Source organism: Strongylocentrotus purpuratus, unplaced genomic scaffold, assembly GCF_000002235.5.
Source record: "Strongylocentrotus purpuratus isolate Spur 01 unplaced genomic scaffold, Spur_5.0 spur5_contig_829, whole genome shotgun sequence".
Taxonomy (NCBI): domain Eukaryota; kingdom Metazoa; phylum Echinodermata; class Echinoidea; order Camarodonta; family Strongylocentrotidae; genus Strongylocentrotus; species Strongylocentrotus purpuratus.
The window spans coordinates 340,777-367,017 of NW_022145534.1; the positions used below are offsets into that span (position 1 = coordinate 340,777).

Genomic DNA, 26,241 nt, shown 5'->3' on the forward strand with positions numbered 1-26,241 from the left:
ACTAGACCCTATATATTATTTTTTTAAGGAATTAAAAGGGAAATATGTACTTTGACTTACGATAGCTTGCCTAATTAGTAATTAGATCCTAAATTAATGTTTAATCCGAGAAAGACTTTGACATGATTTGCCGTGCAGCCATATTCAATTTTTTATTCAATAGCTCTAGATAAACCCAATATCAAACGCGTGATCTGATGGGCCATTGGCTTTGTTTTCGTATGTTGACCCGGAAATGTATCGACCGGGTCATGTCATAGATAACAGTTCACATGTTTTTGCAATGTAAAGAGGTAGTAATTACAATTTTGACTTACAATGTTTTTGGACTCCTCTGGGCATCTTTCCAACCACTTGAAATTATAGTTGAAGAAGTCTTCAATGGGAAAAAGGGTGATTCTTCGTCCTAACCCGATGATTGATCCATCTTGTATCATCGATTCAACACGGCAAAGAGACAGAACGCATGCGCAGTAGCGGCGGAGCAAATACAAATATTCATGATATAGAGCGCCGTTCCCTCGAAAGTGCTGAATATACAAGACGTTGAGAAGGGCTTTGTTTCTGTGATTCATTGTAGTAATACATGTAGCAAGAATTAACATTATTAAATATTCATTCTGCATTATAGATGTACTCATATTTTCTCTAGATAAATCTGATACTGAATATCTGTGCTCCGTAAGGGATATTGGCTGAATTACAAGAGTCATCAAACTGCAGGTCAGAAATCTGAGCTGCAGAATATGCTAACGAGGACGTCTGATCTCATTTATTGAAGGAGACACAGTACATGTATCATTTCATTTGGTCAGCCCATGAGGGTACATGTAGGCTTTCTGATAAAGTTAGTTCAAAGATGATCTTTAAACATTTGCAAGGATACTGTCAAACAAACTAACACGTTAAAGCTGCACTGCACTACTTATAGCTACTTGCGCCCTCTATATAGCGAACAATGCCTAATCAGTGCATATGGTCCCCCATGATCCCCTGTGTCTCATGTTAATCGAGAGCTGATTTGATGAGATGACCACCTGTCCGTGACCTTGCAGGGTGGTCTAATCCCGCCCCCCCCCCCCCCCCGGCTAAACTAGTACAGACAGGCTTTAAGCAAGACAAATTGAATCCCTGAAAGACCTACTATTGGCAGTGGGAACAAGGTGTTGATCCTATTAAAGGTAATGCAGGAAGTAATTGAATTATCAGTCTGGGCTCTCTATAGACCTGCATTTACACTGGGAGTACATACCATAGGATTTTCTCACATTCGGTGTTTCATCAGAAGTTGCTCAGCCACCACCCATAAACACAACAAAAAACACAAGACAAAAAATCCCACCTCCAGAGCTACCAAGTGTCATGCATTAGGCGTGACGTCACACATTTCGGGGGTCTGGAAACGCTCTCACGCACGACGCGCGCTAGATTTCGAAAAAACGCTATACCTTATATGCGTGTTACACCCTCGCCCGGGTGCTCACGCGCCGAATCATGAAAATGTCACGCATTGCTGATCTCTGAACTTTTCGTCTCTGCACCTCTTGAGTGTGGTTTTTTAAACGCTGGCTGAAATTTCACTGCATGGTTTTGCAGTGTAAATGCTTGCCCCCAAAACACCAGTGAATCTTTTCGGTTTTGGTCATGTGACTACTTTCTTTGCTTAATACGTGCTAACACACAACTCACCCCCCAAAACAGAATTATCAAACACCAATGGTTTCTTATGGGTTTTTTCAAAAGTGTAAATGGCAGTCCCCCTTAAAAAGGATGGTTTCTGGGCTGTGTAAATGGGACCTTATTGATTAAAGCAAATATATTTGTTTACAGGTCACTAATTCTATTTACATTCTTATACTGAGATAATGGGTAGATAAGATTTTATCATAGACCTAATCCCAACATGGAGTTAGACTAGCAAACCATTCTATATATCAATCCTTGATGACTGTAATATGCATGTAGTGTAAACCAAAGTTTAGATTTGAATACCGGTAGGCTTGTGTTTACAATTCAATGCCAGATGATTTGCTAATTTGAATGTGACCTTGAATGGAACCAGTTTGTCTTATTTTTTAGACATTGATTACTGTGTGTACATGTAGCTTATAAATGAGGCTGGATGTGTGTATCAACTAGACTAACATCCAGGGAAATTTTGAGGGGATCTTATATTAATAGATCCCATTCTCAGTCACTTTGTTGGACCTGTCTACACTAGGGTAAAAATTGCCCTTTAAGTGTGAAGACAAACGAACCTAACCTCTGGAGCAGACTAGTGGACCGGTCTACCATAGACTGCTCCACGGAGTGAGTGAGAATGGGGTCTTATAGACTGTAGGTACACAGATCTATTTCAGTTTGAGTGTTGATAAGGATAGGAGGGTGATATGACCGTAACTCAGGTCACACGTGCTGTAAGGAAAATGCATGGCGTCTAGAGTTTGGTTACATCCTGATGACATATCAGGAATGAATGAACTGTCTTTTGGGGCTTCAACATCTTTCAGCGTTTGCTCAAAACAAGCCGCCCTTGGCATTTTCTCATGATGTGAAAAAGAATTTCTTAGATTGAGACTGAAGATTGTCTTTCTCATGCATGAGTTTGGCTGTAGGGGAGGGGTGGGGGGGGGGGGGGGCAGGGGTCTACCGTATTTGCCGGCGTAAAGGCCGCAGTATTTTTGGAAGAGAAAATATCAAAAAGTCGGGGTGCGGCCTTTGCGGCGAAAGAGTAAAAAAAAAAAAATGTAAATCAAAACCAGCACGAATATGTACATATGGGACTACGAACGGTGTAAATGCATTTAATGAGATATTTGACACTTGAAACAAAAGTATGATTAATTACAGTCTGACCAAAGGGTAATTTAGGGCAGGGTCTGTCGAATAAAATACTTGAAAACTAACTAATCACACAAAGAGCAGCTTCAAAGACACCAAATTTTGCAGACTTGCAAAGATGTTTAAGCAGGCCTACATGTACAGGTAGATCATTTTAATAGATCTACCCATTATCAATACCTGGTATACCGGTACATGTAATACAAGTGCTTAGAAGTTCTCCACTCCTGCATGGACATGTTTAGGAAAAAAATGAAATGCTGTAATCTTACATACATGTAATGTGTTCTCATTTCTTTTCCTTGTTCCCCCAAATGTAATAAACTGGATTAATTTCAGTCATTTGCAGTTGATATTGTACCCTCCTCGTTAGCACACACACTACAATCACTACTGTAAATCTGTACGCACAAAGAAATCATGGCAGTAATGGCCTCGGCACGGCTGCCCCTCCCATCTGCGAAGTGTTTCTTCTTCTACATGTAGCTCGCTACGACCCCTCGTTAAGTCATCATCAATCGCTAGGAGCTAGGGATACTTCATTGCTTCATCGCCCACCAGACATTTTGTCTTAGCAATGTCAACTCCAGCGCTCCAAGCTTCATTACTTTTTGGCAGAAACCTTGATTTTTGTCAAGGAACCACTATCCATCTGCCTTCTTCTGATTAACTCACTCGTACTACAGCAGTGCTCACTCTCATTCTTTTTAATATTAGACTCCATAATGTGATTGTCATATGATAATTTAATCCATGTGATGGACCTGTGTTAGATATTTTCATTTGTTGACTGTAAAATTATATTTGCTGGATGTATGAAAATCAGTGAAATTGGTATTTTTGAAGTAATTGACTGACCTTTTCAGTCCATAAGATTAATATGTGGCCTATATGTTAAGCTATTCTTTCAGTCCTAAAGTTTCATGCTACATTTAATTCTGTCTCTTGAATTCTCTTCCATTTTTTCAGGGGGATGTAAAATGAAAACTATTCATTTATAAAGCATTATAATTTACATGTACAAATGTATATGATTATAATCTAAAATTTCGATAAAGAAAATCACCACAAGTATACAAAATATATAGCAGATGAATATGTGACACATTTAAGTGAGAAATTTGACAGGATACTTTTATCATGAAGGCATCACTTGATTATGATGATGTTTATTAATGCCATACCATACCCCTTTCTTAACCTCATCATTATTAGCCTGGCTATCCTTAGCCATGTGTCCTTTGTAGAGAGGGCGACGCCTTGAAATACAGCACGGCTCTACCGATACTCAATATTTAAAACACTATACCGGTACTGTAAAAGCTTATTATGAGCAAAGTATGAATGCCCTTTGGATTGAAAGGAGGGCAGCGTTTCACAAGACCGTCGTAAGTATAAGTTCTCAGACATCCTGTTGGAACGCGTTATAATTAGCATGTGCTTCAATGGGATGTCATGGAACTTGTGCTTAGGACAGTTTTGTGAAACGATGCCAAAATGAGCATGCTGAAGATACAGAGGAGAGACCAGGTGATGAAAACCGATTAAAGAGGGTGAAATTTGCACCCGAAATGTAGCACCTTCTCTGGCTTTCTCAAGAGTTTTGTGACAATTTTCTGCAAGAAAAAAAAGAGTCTAGTTATAGATCTCTCTTTGTGCATGTACATATTAGATATGTAATATTGGCCTACACATCAATCTCTGTAATTAAAGGTTTCACTTCATTTCTGGTAGGATTCTGTTGGCATTTGAAATGAACTTGTACTCTAGGTGTTAAAAAAGAAATTTCATCAATCTTGGACTACTTGTTTGTGATTCCATCATTAATAAATCACTTTGTCTAATCACATATTTAACAGGCAAAGAGAATGTACTTAGTCATGATAGATTTCATTATCTGGCATGGCTGTTTTAAATAAACAAACAAACAAACATTGGATGTACTTGAACAAGATGTTTATTTCTATTTTTTTTTTAAAGAATTACAAGAAGCTAAGTACTGACAAATATTTACTGATTATATTTTCAGAACATTTGTTATGTGGAATATTGTTTTAAAGAGAGTTGCAGCTACATGTATCACAATGTAATCTATAATGCAGACTAATGGCCTAATTGATTATGTTTTCAATTCAAATTACATGCACACATGTACATGTAATAATAATATGTGTTGTATCTATCAGAGGTCATTGCTCTCAAGTGTCCTTCATATTGATTCTTTTAAAGACCACGATAAACAAAACAATCAAACAATCAACAGAGCATTTATAAAAGGTTTGTCAGCTGTCATTCAACCCATTGACGTTAAAGAAAAAAAACAACCCAGATTTGCATTTTTAGATCATGAATATTCAAACAATATTGACTACCGGTAAGCTTGACGTACCCCTGTGATGTATGGAACGCTTTTGTATTGATCACATTTCCAAACATTTAGATTGGGTTGGATTTACCTCTGGTGTCAAAAATCAATAGATTACAGGATGATGTCAAGCAACACCAAACATGTTAACGTAATTGGCGGAACTACATGTCATGTAAGGCTGTATACTAAAGGTCACTGCACTCCATAAAGTCTATTTTTTGTTGAAAATTGGAACAAATGTCAGAGGACATGGAATAACGAAGAGAGAAATAGAGAGATGCAGTGTTTAGTATCCATAAAGTTAGCGAAGTTTAAATTAAAAAATTTGACAGCTAATAAAGCATTTTCTATTAAAACTTCAGATTTTTAAAGAATAAATTTAGTAAAATTGTGATGATATGATATTCATGTCAAATGAAAAAAAGAAAGAGTCTCTTAGAAATCAAACATTTATAAAGTTTCAATTTTTTTCTTTCTTCATGCGCAAATCCTTCAACAAAGGATGGGATAAAATATATAACTGTTTGAAACCCAGGTAAACAATGGTTGGAGGTTACTTCTTGAAATTGCAATGCATGCAATTTTAAGAGACTTAGAGAGTTAGAATGTCAAAAATTGAATGAGCATATGGGTTTTATATTTCATGCACTTCAGAAATGCAATCTTCTGTTTTGCTGGTGTCTCATGTTGCCCAGCCGTGCATTACTAGACCAAAAGTCATCCAAATTTGACACTCTGCAAATATTGTGACATGCATTTTGTTGGACAGAGTTGACGAAAGCTGCCACTAAAAGAGAAACGTTTATATTTGTTCACATGTCAGTCTTGTGTGCCATTGCCAAGGATTTTGCCAAAGCCCTAGAGAGTTTTCTTTCGATATTCATAAAACCCCTTTGTTTGATACTTGTCTCTGTGTGTGTAGCTCAAATTTTTCTATTTTTTTTTTTTACACCTAAACATATTCAGCAAGAGGAAAAAAATAAATCATGTTGAAAAAACAAGTTAACATTATCGATTTGCATGTATTTTTCGTTGGTTCATGTACAAAGAAACGCAAATTACCGCTTGTTCCATTTTAAAGAAAATGCATTTTGTAAGGCCTTTTTATTGTTGGTGTGTCTTGTTTTTTGTTCTGAGGGTAAAAAGGGTCAGTGAAGTCCAGAAAAATATTTATCTTTGGCACATGGGACACTGGAGAGTTGGGCAAACACAAACTGTCTTAGCTGAAAGGTAAAGTACACACAATGGCCATCCCCAGTATTTCAATCAATCGCAAGATGGAATACATTGTTTATTTAGAGTGGCAGGTCCATTGGTTAGGAAGTGCTCTAGGCACATACATTATATTAGATATTCTCTGCATACATATATATGTACATACTGTACATGTAAATTGTAGTTTGTGTAGGATGGTGGGTCAGAGGATATGTACAGTTCAATTAATTTTCCTTTAAATTTTCTTCTTTCTGATGCATTGTCAGGGAAATAATTTAATGATTAAATAACATCTTGAATTCTGAATGGAGTTGTCTTTAAAAAAAATTGTCAATATAATTGTGTGATTGCTATAGAGGCAATTCTGATATCCTTAAAATCAGTAGAAAAATTAATTTAAAAAAAAGTTAATGTAGGGCCCTAAAAGGAAAATCATTCCATTGTTACGTTATTTGTATGTAACAAATTGTCTGTTTTGAGCCAGAAAAAAAAGTACTGTGATATAGAGTTGCTATATCATTCCTGTATACAGTACAGATATTGCCATTAGAGTTAATCTATGACACTCGTATATAGTGATTGATTTTTTGTTTTTTCATTGATTGAATGACCTTTCTCATGATTACAGTTTTTACAGTAAGGTATTATGATTGTTTTGTGTGCACTGCCAAATGCATGACAAGTTTATTGTGCACAAGTTGAAAAGGAATTATAAAATTGGGAGTGTTCTACCTACAAATGTAAATTGAAATGCAATTCTAGCTAATGCAAGGTCAAGATTAATTAACTATTGGAGAATATACACAAACATGAATATCCTTTTATCGTTGTGTATATCAGAGATGCCAACCCTCCCGATTTCATCGGGAGGCTCCCGATAATTCACCCCAACTCCCGACCTTACGATTTCCATCCTTGTCCTCCCGATTTATTTAAAAAAAAAAAAAAAAAAATGATTTTTTTTTTTTTTTTTTTTTTTTTTTTTTTTTTTTTTTAATTATGATTTTTTTTTGTTATTGGCGCTTATCAGTATATATATATCTGTGAATTGTATGAGAAATATCGTCTGTTAACTTTAGCATGTAGTATTTCCACTATGTTAAAAGACAAAGTAACAAAAGATTGTTTCAGCATATGGATTGCCGTAACCAATGCGTGGATATAGACACAGAATCCAAATGGCGGAAAATCAGCAAAAGAAGACCAAGAAATGGTCCCAGAAGTATAAGACCGAAACAGTATCAAGTACCCGTGTATTCGGAAGTCTGAAAGGAATTCATCATGCATTTTGTACAATTTGTATGTTATTTTAAAAAAAAGTGGGAATTATTTAACTAAATACACATGTAAAATGCTGCAAAATAAGGCTCAGATTGCACCAGAGAGCATCTAGAACCCCAGAGCTTCCAGGGCCCTAAGGCGGGCCCTGGACCCCGGCCACATGGGTCGGGCGCTACGCGCTCGAGATGTGCGCTACGCGCACATTATTTGGTGTCGGTTACAAATCCTCCCTATTTCTGTTTTCCAAAAGTTGGCATCTCTGGTATATATGCAATAAACTTGAGCCTCCTTCCATAGCTTTATGGATGCATGAATTCACCCCCTCCCCCCCCCCCCCCCCCCCCCCCCCCTCCTCATCTTCATCTTTTCTTTGTCATTGATGGAGAGGAGCTCTGCTTCTGTGGAAGTTTCTGGGCCAGCAATGGTGTGAAAATGGCCCCTTGGGGCACAGCAGCTTGCGCTTTGCATGTGCGTGAATTTATTACAACGACCGTCAGTAGCATCTAGGCTTGGTCATGATGCATGAGTGTGTGTGCATGCTCTACAGCATTGATTATAATAATTAATGGATGTACATGAACGCTGAATAGGGTGCATGGTGAACTCTGACACTGTGGATGGTGATTCTTTGTTCTTGGTATTGGGGATTTTATGGAAAAAAGACATTATATTTTAATACATCGACATGTGACCTATGATAAGTAGGTCAGCACTATAAGATTAATTTGTGTAAAGTTGGAATGACAAAACTTCAAAATGTAATTGTACAGTGGTCCATGTAATTCAACAGCATTAGATACAATTATGAATTTTTCACTGAAAATTTGAGAGTAGAATCTACATTTCCATAGATGATGTTTGGTCATTGTAGTTTCTCTTCATGTGATAACTGTTTGGATGTTTACTGTATTCACTCATTACTATTGCTTGAGCAGGAAAGAAAGCTACTACTTTAATACCCTAGGTCCACTGTATGTATAATGTAATTGCCTGATTGAGTTAGTAAGCTATCCTCTTGCTGATATCTGTATTATTTATTGGGTTATAAATGTAGTTGTAATCAAATTGCAGTATGGGTTACACCTGCAAACATGTACATCCCTACACTGGTACTAGAGGAATACTCTTTTGATACCACTTTGGTAGATAATGCTGCACCTGTATTGGGCATAGACAAGTTGCATACAACATGCAAAGAATGAATTACAATCCCATTCATTTTAATGTGTCACATTTTAGTGCTTTCATTTTCACATCCTCATAAAGTGATGAATGTGAATTGTAAACTATACGCATACCGGTATGTGGGGATATTTTAGCAATACTACATGTATGCACAAGACACAAAATTCCTTTCTCCTATATATAAGTTTATCACCCTACATGTATGTGTTTCACAAATTTCTTATGTTACATGTGTTAGAAATGTACACTGTAATAATGTAATATGTATAGTTACTTTAAAAAAAAAAAAAAAAGTTTTTTACTGGGACTACTGGTGTGACCAGCTTGTGACCAGCTGTCAACAATTATCTGTTTACCGGTATATCTAAACAGGCTTTTGTTTGTAATTGCACAATATCAGATATCTACCCCCAAAAAAATACAATCAATGATTTTGTGTTTGTTAATAATTAGATTTCAGCGGTAGATGAACATGTACTGATTGCAAAATTGCCTTGGTGAGAAAATGAATTTATTGTTTTGTATTTAACTCTCGGCAACATTTAGGAAGATTTCATATTTCTTGAAAGTGCTAACCGCTTCCTTTAATTGTTGACATGTATACTGAGATCATGATACAAATCTATTGCTAAATGAAAGTGACAACTTTGTACAGCAACATGTTAAAATGAAGAACAATATTGATTGATTGAATTAACATCTGCTGAAGCTTGGTATGCGTGATAGTTAGATATGCATTTTCATACAACCGTATCTTCCAGAAAATTTTGTTCGTGTTCACAATTCTTCAGGAAGATTTCTCACGACCCGTTGTTTTTGTTTGGAATATTCAATAATTTAAAACATCTCCCATAATCTTCCAGAAAATATCATTTATGAACAGAATCTTCAGAAAGATTTTGCGCAACAGAATGGTAATACCCTTTGGCATATTAATGACCAACTCTAAAACTTCCATATCTTCTTGGTATGTTTCTTAATTGTTCATGTATGAAGGGTATGTCACTGGATGGAATGTGCCACATGTATTAATATCACTTTTTGTGGCCCGCATTTACAAATGCTTCACAATGATAAAAGAAGAAACTTGATTAAAGTGACAAGAGCTCCCTGAAGTAGGACGTCCCAAGTTCGAAACCAGGTTTGAAACCAACCTATTATGCTGGCTCCCATTGGTGAGCCATAAAGTCATGATATAAATCTTCAGGACCTCTGGATATTGACATGTATTTCCAAGAAATCAAGTGAAGAAGCTACCTGTGTAAGTCAAGAAAGTGCTTGTTTTGTATTGAACTTACACATGCAGGTTAGCTGAATATCAGTCAATGAGGCTGACAAGTGTGAACACAAATACACATATACTTCAGGAACATTATCACAGAGAAGATGGATGCATCGATGTGAACAGGCCTAATGGTTTTCCTACCAGTGGCACCCCCTTCGCTAATGATTACAAGTATATGAGTGCAGGCCTGTATGAGTGTCTATATCCAGGATGCTGATTGAAATGCCATGCTCTCATCCACCGATCTAGAAGTTACTGCCGCTCAGCGCCGAGATTGCCAAACCTTCAGACAAATTAAACTGATGAAGAATCAGCAATTTGTCTTTTAATCATTGGCCCTACATCTGTGCCCCCACCAAATGGGTTTTTGAGTCTTGCAGGCAGCACTATAATATATAAATGTAGGCCACTATACTTCACAAGAAATGCATGTCTTGAAGCGGTGAGGCTAACATGTACATGCACTGTACAGTTCATGCACACCAGGAAAGCATGGAATACTTTGATTTACAGATTTGAGATGATGTCAATGAGAGATGGGGGTGTACCTATTTTTACATTTCTTATAGAGAATTTTTAAATGGTTGACTGCAAATTTTGCTGCAATGTACATTTCTTTTGTCAACAAACTATTTTGAGTGAGTCATTATTATTCATGCATCAATTTAGGTTGTGACTTCCTTGTGCCATGCAGTCCCCGTGATATACATTACACACTGTTCCAGTTGTGAAATATGCACATGCATCTTGAAAATCTCTGTTGCTATCCTACTCTTATACCAGAAAATCAAACTACATGTATGCAATTTCCAAATGATGCTTTTTGTATTTCATTGCCATCTAATTATAGGCCGAATTAAATGGGCCATACAATGACGAGTCCATTATCATGCAGTCAAATAATCTCCAAACACCTATTCATCATTCCGCCGGCTCGTATAATTCCTGGATGTGCTACAGTAAGGGAATGCAGGCATAAACAAGGACATGATGCCTTGTCAATAACTCTGCCCAGAATTCTATGACTAATACTTCTTTCTGTGTTTTCTCCTAATGAATGCACGGTGACAGATACATGTAGAGTGGTGCGATGGTCTTCTTTCTTTCTGTCTTTCTATACCTGCATGAGTGAGCAGAATGATGTCAGTTGCTCATACGTACATGTACAGTGTTCATCAATCAGTTGGGTCTTTTTGTACCTGGCTTAATTCAGCACGAGTGTGTTCAAAAGAATTTCACAGTTGGATGGGCAAACGGTTTGGTCATCAGACTTTTTATGTTGTAGCTATAGGCCTATTATGCTTCAGAGTGTCCATATACATGTACTTGCATTGTCACTGACAATGTATAGTGTACAATATAAAACAGATATACATGTAGGGAAATCAATGCCTGCAAATTCTAGTTGTTTTAGTGCACTGAAGATTACAATATATTAAACCAAATTAAAAGTATTAAAACTGTTATAATATTTACTACAAAAACCTAAACCTGTATTACAAACAGTCAAACCTGTCTTAGCAGCCTCCTCTTTATGAAGGCCACCTGTTTATTCTCTAGGGTAACCATGTATTTTGTCATCATCGAGAAAGAAGTGTGTGTTGTAGAACCTGTCTAGAAAGACCACCTGTCTCTAGTGGCCACTTTTTCTCTGTTTCCCTTGGGTGAGTCTCAATAGACAGGTTTGACTGTGTATGATGATATAGTCCCAAGAAGACCTAAACATAAATAGATACCTACTGTATCAGACCCCGGTGGGGTCACTCAATGTGACTTCCGGACCGCATGACCGTTACCAAAATCGCGGAAAAAGGGGTCAATTTCAAGCAATGTCCGCGGACAAAATATTCCTCGAAATAAAGAAAATAGGGGGGCACAGGTGTCCCCGAAATTGATAAATAGGGGTCAGGAAAAGGGAAAAGAGAAAACCGGGAAGGGAAAAGAGAAAACCGGGAAGAAAAATTCTCGGAGCCGAGTCTTGTCCTTGAAATATGGTAAAATAGGGGTAAATTTGCGAAAGTGTCCTTACAATCTTATAAATAGGGGCATTCCAAAGTACGATTTTGTCCTTGTTTTGACGTAAAAAAAGGGGTTAAATTTCACAAAATGTCCTTGAAATTGACCGCAAAAGGGGGTTATATGCATTGGTGGTAACGGTCATACGTGTCACTCTTTGCAGGGGAGTGACCCCACCGGGTATCAGACCTGCCAACCAGTACAAAAGAGTCGTATTTAGTACGATTTTTAGAAGCAAATACGACAGTACGATTTTTCCTCAATAAAATACGATTTTCAATTTAAATTTTTTTTTTTTTTTTTAATGTTTTTTTGTTGTATTTTGTGTGTGTGTGTGTGTGCCATTTTCAATGGCAAAATGCCCATTCTGTCCTATAAAGCATCTCACATCGGCAATTTGGGGATGTTCATTGGTTTATCGAACACACCAGTTGTGACGAAATTGTGCATATTCAACCAATGATCCATAAAAAAAATTCTTCCTGTATGTAGGAACTGTAAGCGGCATTGATCTGCGTAACAGTCCATGTTTATTTTTAAGAATACAACTTTTGTCAGTAAAATACAACTTTTGGGATTAAAGAAATACAGTTTTTGAACTCCAGAGGTTGGCAGGTCTGCTATATATGTTGGTTTTTAATGTACATGGCTCAGCCTTTCATTTGTACATAATGGTAAATATAGGTATACAATGTACTAGAATGCTTTTAGGGACTTCGATCATCAGCATTTGTTGTCATGGATTCTATATGGTTGACTTGCAGGTCATTTCATTCAACCTTTATCCCTGAACAAGGAAGAAGATTCCTGTAATGTACAACCTTGATAATAATTTGTTTGAATCATGCATTCCATTAGATTCTATGAATGGTTCTCCACAATGGCAAATACTGTAAAGACTACTCTTTTCCTGCTTTGGTAAATGCGTTGAACCAAAGAGCATATATTATCAACAGGAACAATGTATTGTCCCGGTCTATAGTGTCATCAACAGTTTCATTACATTCTGTCTATTTTTTATCTTTTATTTAATTTTTTTTTAAAATATAGGATGAAAATATCAGCCAAAGCTGTTTTTCACGTTGGTCCTGTATACACATGATAACATACAAAATAACAATGAAATAAGCAAAACATAAAATACATTACATGGATATTAAATGATATTAAAATAATCAGCGACCAGAGACATGGATGTACATGTAAATTTCATAGATTTACCCAGAAACACAGTTAAGAAAAGAAAAGAAAAATATTTAAAACAGGTATTATTACTTTTACACAAATTGTAGAGTGAAGTCAAGCTCATTACTTCATTCATAGTTTCCAGGGCCTTCAAGGGCAGCTGTCTTTTTAAACTGACAAGGCAACCTAGCTTTATAAATATACTAAAAAGAAAAAATGCAGAAACAAAAAGTTCCATATATATATATGAAAATACTGAGCACCAGTAGTGAAAAGGGACACCATACAGGATTTTATACATGATTCTTATGTAAATCAATTTTAAATGTAGATTGAATCATAAAAATACATGTACATGTATGCCCCAACATATATTTCTGTGCATAGTGAAATATGTATTATTAGAAAGCATGCATGATGCAATAAACCCGAACTGCATCGATATGGAAAGTGATGTATATGTATGAACTTATGAAGCCTCATATTTGTAGGCGTACACTGTAATACCCCTGATCAGGTGCAAGTCATTAATGGAGATAGATTGTGGTCAAAGAACCCACTGTATTGTCCGTCTGAATCCTGTACCATGCACAAGAGATTGATTGGTACAATTACAATGTCAACTTCAAACAAATATGAAAGTATAGTGATAGTGTGTGGCAGGTGGGATGAATATCTCACATCATCATTGCGGGTTTTTATCTTATTAAAAAAAAAGATGTGTGTATACATGTAGGTTTCTTATGGTTTTGAAACTACATGTAGTTTCGTTCATGGCTATTTATACATGTTGCTATTGACCAGGTAATAGATCTATACCATACATGAATGTATTTAACTTATTTGATGACCGACATTTGTAATTGATTGCACCATTAAAACCTACATCTACATGTTGCCAAGGAAACACTGAATTGAAACTACAAGCATGTTTAACCAAAAGGAAACAATTTCCAACAGGTTGATGGGCAATCCAACCCTTATCCGTTCATTTATATAAAAGCAGAAACATGAGATAAACAGAATTGTGAACATTTTGAATAAATTGGACCAAATGCAATAATAAGAAAGTTATGAATGTTTGAAATATACGTTAACTAAGTCTATGCAAATTTCAAATTGGAAGTATGGTCAGTGGATTGTGACGTACATGTACATGTACATGTTGTTGCAGATAACTCTCCCATTTGTCATGTACAAAAATGTATTTAATTTCTGTTTATCTCCTAAATGCCTTCACCCTTGGGGCACTACTCAAAATATATTATGGATAGCATATTATTATTGGTCCTCTAAAAAGGTCTCAGTGTCAAACATTTTTGAAATATTGCAATTTTAGTCATTTTGTGTGTTGGAACAAATAGGAAAGTTGTCTGCCACTGCATTACAGAGAGATATACTGATTCAGCAAATTTGAAGAGCCCATACCTATAGTGATTACAAATTCAATAATTCATAACTTTTTCATTTTTTGTCCGATTTCATTCAAACTTAGGCCAGTCTACCATAGTTCTCTGATTTTTCTGCTTTATTTTTAGAGTAGTTTGCTATCAAGGTTGGATTTCCCATTACGACACATAGCAGTAAGCAGTCCTCATACACACTTTTGTATTAATCATCATTGTATCGTTGAAGTACACGTACTGCGTATTCATAACAACAAAGTCCGCTAGAACGTGTAGTATGTGTAATGACTCTGATATGGCCGCCTCCATCTTCCCGGCCAGCCGCTGTACATTGAACCTAACCCACATCCTGACAGGACGCTAGCTGCGTGCCACCCTGCATAAATAACATACTGATGATGCTTGGGTTGTGCACGAGGAGCAAGCGGATCGCATCTCTGAAAGCAAATGTAATAAAGATGCTTTCTGGGATGCGGTATGTGCCTTTGCTGCGTATATATCTGCGGATAATGACGGTGACATACAGGGTCCTCAGCTGGAGGGGGCATATGCTTGTGTGCTCTGTGGGACCGGGGTATGCATATGTTTGCCTAGACATAATCTGATGTAGATTGTGAATAATGCTCATCTTGCACAGGTGGGGTCACGTAGTGTATAATCGGATATCGGGGAAGTTCGGTTGAATCAATGGGCGTTCTGTACGATAGTAAGGATGAATTTGTTTCCATCTCGCTTCACCTACCGTATCTTTCTCTCTTATCTTGAATGATATATATTCCATCAAACTTATTCCTTGCTTGAACTTGCCACTAATGCTATATTGCTAGGGAATACAAGTTGTTGACAGTAAATAAATTAAAGACCTCTCAGATTTCTTTCTGAATAGATTGGTTTTATACTGTATGCTAACAGGTTTTCTGCCACCCCCTTATAGAAAATAATTATTTTTATTCAAAAAAATAAATAGATATGTACTTATTCTGTAACTGTATCTTGGCTACTGAATGTACATGTAAGAGAAATATATGTGACCTCCATGACTATGTATTTTAAACTGCTAAATGAATCCTTGTTACAATAAGTAGGGCTGTAGCTGATGTAACTTTACTATAAAAAAATTATTAAATATAGGTCCGGTCCAATTTCTCCATTAATGAAAAGGATATCAATATGTGGAAAATGTATTTGATATGAGTGTTGCTTGCTAGTCTCACCTTACTAATTAATGTTATTGAGCCTCCAGCTGTGGCATCATAACACCGATATTCATTTTCCATGTTAATTACAGGAGAATGCTTCTGGAATGATTTATAGGTATAGTTCTTCTTATCGGTCCAATGGGATTGACCAGCAACATCTGTGTCAATGAAAATCCATGTGATGGGCTCGTAATTTTAAGCTATGAAATCCGTTTATGATTAAATCCGTTGATTAAATCTGTGAAATCCAATATTTTGGAGCCTCTGAGGTGAAAAGTTGGATATTCCATATGGAATAATTTCTCACGTTATGTGTTCATCCAAAATTTAATTTAGGGGACCCCTTTGTGTCCCATCAATTTCTAGGATGGTAATTAAATTATCTTCATGCTCCCATAGAACCCCAGCATGTCTTACAAGATCGGCCTTGAGGTGCTGACTGTCCTCTTTACTTAAAGAAGGAAAGATAGAGAGAGAGGGAGAGAGAGAGAGAGAGTGGGGGGAGGGGGGAGAGAAAGAGGGGAGGGGGAAAGAGTGAGAGAGAGAGAGGGGGAGGTATAGAGAGAGGGAGAGAAAGAGGGAGAGAGATAGTGATAGAGACAGAGAGAGAGAGGGAGGTGGGGGGAGAGAGAGGAGGTGGTGGGGGGGGGGGGGAGAGAGGAGGTGGTGGGGGGGGGAGAGAGAGCGAGAGAGAGAGGAGAAATTATGAACGCCTATCAGGGATACTCAGAAGCAATATTATTGTTTGTCTTGGCTGGAAATATCAATGGGACCGTCTTTTATTGGCTCTAAGTGTTTTTTTTAAAGGCTCGTTTACATCTGGTATGTGATGGTAAATCGCAGCAGGTTTTTTAAACGTGTAAATGAATGATAACTGCGCACAACATACATGTAGGTCCTACCCATGTTCCCGTAAATCGCTACAGTGTATATAGTGTATTAAAGATGTGGAAATGTGAAACGTATTACCAATACATCACCAACAAAATGCTGTTTTTTACTTTGGCATATCTGAACAAGGTAAGGAGGGAATTTTTTGAGCAAAAAAAAGATTGCAGAATAGGAGGGAGGTATAGATTTCAAAACAATTAAGCAGTATATGGTGCAAAATATCTGTGCATAGTTTTCTAATCAATGAGGGACAAATCGTTTATGACAGGGAGAGGAAAATCAATAATGCAATGAACCTACTTATACATGATCAACAATGTGCTCATTAATGTACATGTGTATTGAATGAATTATAATTAGTTCCACCAACATTGTGAAATGGTTATGTAATACTTGTCACACACAATCCTATGAGAAAGGTTCATTACATCATTGAATGATATAGTAATGCATGCATACTAGAGATTAGTCACTTGCTAATATTGTATAGTGTTAAGAGTGGTGGTATATACTATATACCAAGTCAATTGCTAAAGTGAGTCATCCTTTTTGTATATTTCAAGGAGATTTGTGAATAATTGATGTACCGTTTCATAAGACAACCCAGAAGGGTGGGTGCACGTGTACTTCTTCTTCTATGACACATAAATTTGCATGCATCTTCCTACGTGATGTTACCAAATCAGAAATCTGTACATGGTTTAGGGCCTTTTCACCCGAGAGTAATTTGTTTTTGTCATACAAATCTAATATATCAATCATCTACATGTACCTCCACAGACCTTCACAGGAGTGTTATCTATTTTAGTTTATTCCAATCCAATATTGACAGTTTTATCATTGGTTAATCCTATTGCATCTATCAGCCCTCTAGTTATATAGACCAATATGTACAGTATGTAGCTCTCAGACTGTACACTCTTTATACCGTGAAACATCCAGAGTCCTCGCAGTTCATACAAAACAACTCAAAAAACAGAGATACCATACATGTACCGAAACCTGTACTGGTGCGTATATTGCTTTAGCCTTGTCTCATTAGAATTTAATTGTTCATCGTAGAGGTCTACATGAAGCTGCAAAATAATTGCATTATACAATAGCGTGTTACCATGAACAAAATTTATAATAGCATTACCTTTAGAGAGACCATTTAAACACTTCTTCATGTATCTGTGAATTCCCACATATCGTCCCTATTTTCACGAAGTGACGGTAGTGAGGACAACCGTCACGCAAATTTAATGCGATTTTCCTCACTACAGTCACTTCGTGAAAATAGGAACGATATGACGATTTTATGTACCAAAGAATATTAGTGTTACAGCAAATGGAAGTCTACTTTTCCTAGTATAATATTATTTTTTTATACTTTTATTTTTTGGCATTCAACTCGTTATGATGCAGCGCATTATGAAAATTTTTGCTGATCCAAAAGTAATTTATATCATGAGCTTTGAGGATCATTCAAGACAAATTTAGATTGATCACTGGGCTAGTTTAATGGAGTCATATTCATAACATATAGGTGTACCATTGACATTCATTGAGGGAAAAGGTTTTTGATGATTACTTATCCTCTCCATGTGTATGATATGCAAATGCATTTTTAATGTACGGTATGTATTTTCCGGATTTCATCAAACAGGTATCTGTCAAAACTCATTTCTGTATTTCTGACAAATTTTCAGGTAGAGGTAGCCTCAGAGGAACAGATATGGGTAAAAGTACTGATCAGTGATGACAGATTAATGGATTGAATGAAGAGAAGAGTAAAATACAAAATGAAGATGGATATTTGATTGCATTAGGTATGCTTGAAAAAAGCAGGTGGATAGAATGGAGAGGGATAATTGAACAAAATACATCAAATAGGGGGATATGGACAGAAATAGACAAAAGATGAAGAAAAAAGAGTTGTTTGGAAGCCTAATCTTACAGGGATATAATTCAGATGCAATATTTGAATTGCATATCAATATGTCATGCATTCTAATTTCATGTATATCTGTTTTATTCTTTTCATACAGGTTTCATTGCATTCAGTGTGGACTTCATCTTGGATAACTTACAGGTAAGTGTAGAAAAGGTTTTTTTTTTTTTTTTTAATGTTTCCAAAAAAAGTACCATTGAAGATAATAATCAATTTACATGATATGATTTTCATGATTATGCATTATTTGATTATACACTGAGACATTGTTATTCTCCCGGTATTAAATTTGTAATATTTTTTGTATATCTTTATTTGGTTTGTTCTGCAGATGACCCAATTCTGTCTCAATGCAGACAACATCATGCCAGTAAAGTTTATAATTTCCCTGATTAATATATTTATATTTGACGGTTTGTTTGAAGGATCCGGGTGCCAGGAGCCAGGTAGAAAGGTTAACAGCTATGTAATAAATCTTGAATGGTTTACACTTGACATAAACATATATCCTCTTATACAAACTGATCCAACCACGATAGTCTCCCTCCTCTATCCGCTCCAGACCTTGTGAATTGATTGACTTTGCAGGGACGTTGGTTGTACATTTATAGCCGTCCTGGTCGCCAGGAAAATAATGCGCGACAGGTTTGGATTATGTTTTGAAAATTCTGTAAATTTTCTTATTTTAGAGAAAGATTAGTTCTCCATAGGTTTTATGCTTCATGGTGCACATATATGTAAAACAGTTCATGTCTTCTTTTTTTTCTTCTTTTCACCAGTAGGTCACTAAAAGTAATTTTGTTAAAGCCTTTTTAAGTTTTATGTGATGAATTGATGAGAAATTGTCATTATTATATTGGTATATTGTATGACACCAGAAAGAAAGAATATCACAATTTAAAGTAAAAGAAAAGAAAAGAAAAGGGATATTCATGTACTCTTCTGCATGTCTCCCATGACTTCACCTGGTTGATGATCGGATTGATGAAGGTGAGATATTTCTCAGCTGAAGTGCATGTGTACATTCAGATGTGATTATTTATTGAAATGTCTCAGGGGGACTAATGTGATTTATAAAGCTAGCTGTAGACATGTAACCTTGAAGATTGAGTTGACTGTGTGGTATGGTAGACCTGTATGATGACTCACACTGCCTCATCACTCTGTCAGGTATCTGCTTATTTCATTTCTTTGGTTTGATTTGATTTGTTGTTTTTCTTTCTTTTTTTCAAATGTCGCAGAATTTGCTTGTGACTTTCAGCCTTTTCACACACAGCTAAAATTCATCGTATGTACAGATGATTAGTATAAACGTGTTTAACTCAACAGATTTAAACATGTTTATAGAAAATTTTCCCTGTGTGAACATCGTTTATACGATGTTGGGATAGATACGAAGTCGCGATTCATACGCCCCCAAAAGCAGGCTGCAGATACAAAGTTTGTATCTAGAGAGCTTGACATTTTGTGTGTGAACGGTTTTTCTTGTTTAAACGTGTTTAAACTGGATGGAGCGAGCGCTCTGTTTGATATGACCTGACCTTCAATGCGCTAATGGCACTACTGCACATTTTAAGAGCAGTAGTTAATCACAAAACGATTAACGATCGCAAGGAAATTTCTGTGTGTGAATGATGTCGTATATACAGGTGATTCGTTTAAAGCCCTTTAAACTAATCATGTTTATAGAATTTTAGCTGTGTGTGAAAAGGCTGTTTGTCTTATTCATCTTTTTCCTCATTTTATTCATGATTTTATTCTTTAGCATTTTTTGCCTAATGAAGTCTTTTTTTTCGGGGGGGGGGGGGGGAGAAGAGGGCAATCTTATTCTTTATACATCATTACTTTTTATGTCTTTAATACTTAATCCTCAATTGATTTAGCCTTCATAGTGACGTGACAATATTTCGCATACAATTTTTTAGTTTAAGCTTGTTGATTATGTTATTTTCATTTTTCATTTTAGTTGTTCTTGACATTCAAAAATTGAATATCCAAGCCAATAAATTAACATCTAGCTTTGATATTTATTTATCCATCACTTCATTAACTATAGTCGAATGTCCTTGGTGATACTATGAAATACACTTTCGCATAATATCGTGAATAACGTTATTGGACTACTAAAGTGACAGTCCCTAAGCCATATAGTAATTCGTCCTTGTTTTCACAAAGTGACGGTAGTGAGGAAAATCGTCACGCAAAGTGAATGCAATTTACAGCGACGAATTGTATAATTCTCTCAACATGCAGTATTGTTTGCCGTACATGTAGTTGACCTTGTAAATGGCACTAGCTTGTCATCTCTCTCCCACTTGCTGTAGTTAGGCAATCAACTGTTACCTCATAATTACATTTGCATGGCATGTATGACTTTGAATGTGGTAATAATATCCGCGCAAATTCCAACAATGTCCAGGTTTGGGAAGGGGTTGTTTTTCATCTATCAAAATTCAGTGTGAATATTTGAAAGAAACATGTGTATGATTCAAATTTTTAAAACTCAAGTTGTGTATAAACATATGTCAAACACATGGAGATATTTTAATGCCCTCCTGTGCTGTTGATTGACAGTTGGTCACCAACTCCACCTCTCCCCCTGCTTATGCCAAATCCATGATGATAATTATTGGAATGCGTGGTGTCTATTATCTCCATCTTCTCCCCATCCCCAACTCCCACTACTCATACCAAGCCCATGATGATAACCATTTGAATGCATCTCTCTATCCCCACCCCAACCCCCTCCCCACCCCTCATATCCAGCCCACGACGAATCTCTCTATATCCCCATCTATACTCAATCTCCAACCCCTCCCCCACCCCACACCCCACCCAATACCAACCCTGTGATGACTATTTGAAATTTTGAATACGCCTCTCCATGTCCCGATCAATACCCCCTGCCTATCTCAAGTCCACTCAGCTAGGCTATTAGAGTTTATGGGATGCCTTTCCCCCAGATCTACGACGTGACTTTCTCCTCAGTCATGGCAGGCTGTTTATAGCTCGTACTCCATGCTAATCAAGTTCATATAAACAACGCTCTCCTGCAGATGAAGAAAGTCCAGGCAAAAAAAAAGTGGGGCCCCTTCAAGGCATCTGGGCTGACTTCGTAAGTTGTTATTAGTTCATTGCCAGAAGCTAGTCAATAGGATGGTGTGTTGTAGAGCAATATCCATAGAGCAGTAGAATAATCAATGACCTGTGATAAGAAAGAATGGAAAGACTTCCTTTTTTGGCCCTCTGGCGTTTTATAAACACTTATGCAGTACAGCAAAACACCATATTCCTTAGCAGTAGTATAATTCCGGCAATTATCTTGACTTTCATGATATAAAAGCAGAAAATGAAAGGCCTACATTCTATTTTAAATACCCTAAACAAGTATATGTCTAGGGGCACTCTACATGTGTATTCATTTCAAATTGCTTTTTTCCTTTCATGTTCATGTACTCTCTTTAAAAAAAAAGTGAATTTTCACTCTATTTTCACTTTCTTGGGAGTGACGTCCGTGATCACTTGTTTAGGAGTGAAAATAGATTGATTTAAGAGTGCTCTCTAAGAAGAAAAGAGTGAATGTTCACTCTATTTTCACTACATTTTCACTCTCCAGAGGAGTGACGTCCGTGATCACTCGATTTTTTTTAGAGAGTAGCAAAGCCAAAGATTAGATTTTACTCTGACTGCAGTATTTACAGATAAGAAAGAAATATTTATATCTAATGATGATTATCATTGAGTAGAACAATGTATTGCACAGTACAAGAAAAATCCAAACCATTTCTTGAATATCAGCACAACACAAAAAGTGAACAAATAATTGTTTTCACTCAAATTGGGTTTTTCTTAAAGATTTTTTAATCTATATTGATTTGGAAAGCAGTCTGTGGGTAACAAGGGCCCTCACTCAATTCATCATGTTTTACGTCTAGACAAGAAGTAGACCTTCAATGTGCCTCTGTATGTATAGGCTGTCTCTGAGTAGATTTCTAATTATGCGTCCAGTAATTAACTAATTATGCACTTAATACTAATAATTCTCATTGCTCTCAAAACACATGTTGTGTCCAGTCAATAGTGAAATACCTTGATTGAATTTGACTTGCAGACCTGTTAAAAAAAAAATATTATGTGAGAGAAACATTAACAGCTCTTTACGTTGTACAATAATAATACTTTAATTATGATAATTTAGATCAATGTAAATACTATATTGACTTTAATAGAGTTCATCTATATGACATGATTATGAAAGGTCAATATCTGTATTCTGTTACTGGTCTATCAGAGAGTAGAATTTGTTTCACATTCTTGAAAGTTGGTTGACAATACTCCTGTAATCTTACAGAGCAAGCAAGAGCTGTATGATTATAATTAAAAAAGCCTTGTAACTTTGCTTTTACTTTTTTTTTTTTATACTGTTTTTAGTATATGAATAATATGTTTGATTTTCTTTTTTTTTGGTAAATCTTTTTTCTTAAATATAAATCTGTAGAAAATGTTAATTTTTGAATGTTTTTTAAAGATACTATAGGGGGCTTACTGATAGTACTAGTAAAAGTGCAAAGCCAACAAACAGACTATTATGTTTTGTAGGGTCCTATGACTTGGAGATGTTCCCACGCTCTCACCATGTTCCCCTATCATAGTAAAATCCACATGTAAAGTCATGGTCTTCTGACCTAAAGACCATTAGTTTTGGTAAGAACGATAACAAGATGGGAGTTGTTGAAAGGTTTTGGATTTTCTCCACCCCCCCCCCCCTTCTTGAATTCTCTCTAGCTGTTTCTTGAGGTCTCTACCTCTAATACAATGCAAAGTTTGCAAAGTTGTAAGATTGATAAAGGTTCTGTTTTCCTATGGCTATCAATTTGGACATTGAGGCTTGGGAATGAGCATCTTATCTAGGTCAATGTCCATGTGGATTGAATGAGATCCATGGAGAGAGATGACTTGGCCATGTCAGTACAGCATGACTTTAAATCGAAGCTGAATATTCCCTTTTCTGTTTAAAACAAGACATTGTATTAGGATTACAGTAACCCTGCTATTGCACTCGCACTGATGTCATCTTGAATGGGAGAATAAGGGCCCCTCAACATTGCAACCTTATGACATTTAGGCATACAGAATTATGGCACTCCCAAGGTACCCATATTTCATCATGACCTTATCAACTTTTAAAAACTCATAAATCTGTGTTGTTTGTCTGATTTTCCTTAAACTTTCACTTCTGCATGTACATGTATCTGCTTTTCTTCAAAAGTGAGATGCCTGTTGAGCCTACAAGGAAGCAACCAAAGTTATGGTGATCAGGACTCATATTATCACCAGGTAAAATTTTAGGTTCTCTGTAGAAGTTGACCATTTTAACAGATTTATGCAATTTAAAATGTAAATTTCAAATATTTATTCCATCTTTATTTTACAAGAATACGTACCGTAGTCTGGATGTAGCAATATAACAATAGCTTATGAAGGTGTACAACATTGCTTCAATAAATAGTCTGCATGTACATGTGTATTATGTACTAAATATGTCAAGAAAACTGCCTTATGAAGCAGAAAGGGTAGGCAAGAAAGTCTACAAGACTCTATATTCATTTTTATGTTAACAAATAGGAGAATCCATTGGAAAAATATATCGCAGTTTCCTCATCGATTGAACAAGCATGTGTTACAAGCTTTGGAGCGGACTTTCACACTAAAGACTCTTCAGCGCTCTGCCAGCTTTGTTTTCGTATGCAGAAATAATTGATTGATGTTAATGTTACTTGGGCAAGGAAGAGGATCTATTAAAGGTGTACAGGTAGAACACTGCTTGAATTTCCAAGATTTGTCCGTATTAATAATACAGGAATCCTCTGTGGTGTTTCTTTAACAGCATAAAATCTCTTTGAGAGGATAGATGCCCATTAGATGGTATTGAGTGCAAACACAGCTATTGTTTGTATGTATTGCACATTGCTCTATGGGAAGTATGAGAAGTGCGAACACTCCCTCTAATCCTATATAAGATGTATGATAGACTTACATATGAGTATAGTATTCCCTAGGGTATGGGGCTCAGACAGGCATCCCATGTTAGCTGAATATTACAAGGCCTTTATTAGAATGCCCTGAGGATGAGGGGATCCTAGCTGTTTTGCTTTCTCATAAGATTGATTTTAATTAAATAAGCTTATGAGGACCAGATTGAGACTTTATGAAGCTCTGTATGTTACAGCTTTGATACTGCTGCTGCTTATATATTACCACCATATATTAACTAGTACTCGTTCAACTAAATGCATGGATGAAATTTAACATGTTGGGCTTATCTACTTGGGTAAAGGTTATGCTTCCCATCACAAATTATACATGACTTGTGAACATTTTCATTTTCATTTGATTAAAAAGATGTGTAGGCATTCTTTATGAATAACTGCTAAGAGATTTGTTGGAGACTATCATCCTTACTTTTTCAACTTTCAAGGCACTTTCTTTTTTCGATCTAGGCCCATATATATATATATATATATATATATATATATATATATATATATATATATGTAAATAGAAATTGTATGATAGCTAGAGATCCTAGAATGAAAAATGTATAATAGCTGGAGTGTCGCAAATTATGACACCTTTTTCTTTCTTCATTGTTTAGATATATTGATATTATTCAACGGTGAACAGTGACGACTGTTTGCATTTTCAAACATGTAGATACATATGTTTCAGTCATGACTGAAAGGAAGAAGGGAGAAAAATGAATCCGCATTCCCATCCCAGCAGGATAGCTTGTTCAGAAAGTAAATCGGAAATTTGCAGGTTATCACGATTGATTTGATTTGATTACCTTAGATCTGTTTTCATCAGCCCGAATTTGCCAAATAGCCCGCTATTTCTGATTCGGGAAATTAGCCCGAAGTTACAAATCACGTTTTCATCAGCTCGAAACCTGACTCTAGCTCGAGATATTTTGCTCAGTGTTAGCGCATAGTGTGAGTCTTCGGGCTGGTGAAGACAGACCGGACAAATAGCGGGCTATTTTGCGAACTAGCCCAAGATATCTTGGGAAGATTTCCCGAGCAAATAGCCCGCTATTTTATGTCTTCATCTGCCAAATAGCCCGCTAATTTGTGATCAGGCATATTTCCAGAATCAGAAATAGCCGGCTATTTGGCAAACTCGAGCTGATGAGGACAGGCCTTTAGAGTCCTGCTCTGGCCTGCTGTTGTCTGTTTGTAAATGTTCCAAATTCAAGTGTCAAGTCGGGGATGAATATATTCAGATTAGCTTTTTTTTTTGTGACACATTTGGAATAATGCATCCACCTGTTCGGTGTAATATATATGATTTTAGCATCTGTGTCAGTGTCATAAAGTGAGAAGAGTTAAAGGTGTTGGAAAGTTATGTTTGGATATATATGCGTGAAATGAAATATC

The 26,241-nt window shown here is 36.3% G+C and overlaps 1 protein-coding gene across 2 annotated transcripts in view; it reads left to right on the plus strand.

Annotated features, from left to right (window-relative positions):
* Positions 1-26,241, plus strand: part of LOC115923164 (contactin-2-like) — a 98,765-nt gene that overhangs the window by 857 nt on the left and 71,667 nt on the right. For both annotated transcript variants that reach the window (XM_030983474.1, XM_030983484.1), the window contains exon 2: positions 18,903-18,946. The gene's annotated coding sequence lies outside the window, so the exon portion shown is untranslated. The remainder of the gene's footprint in view (positions 1-18,902; positions 18,947-26,241) is intronic.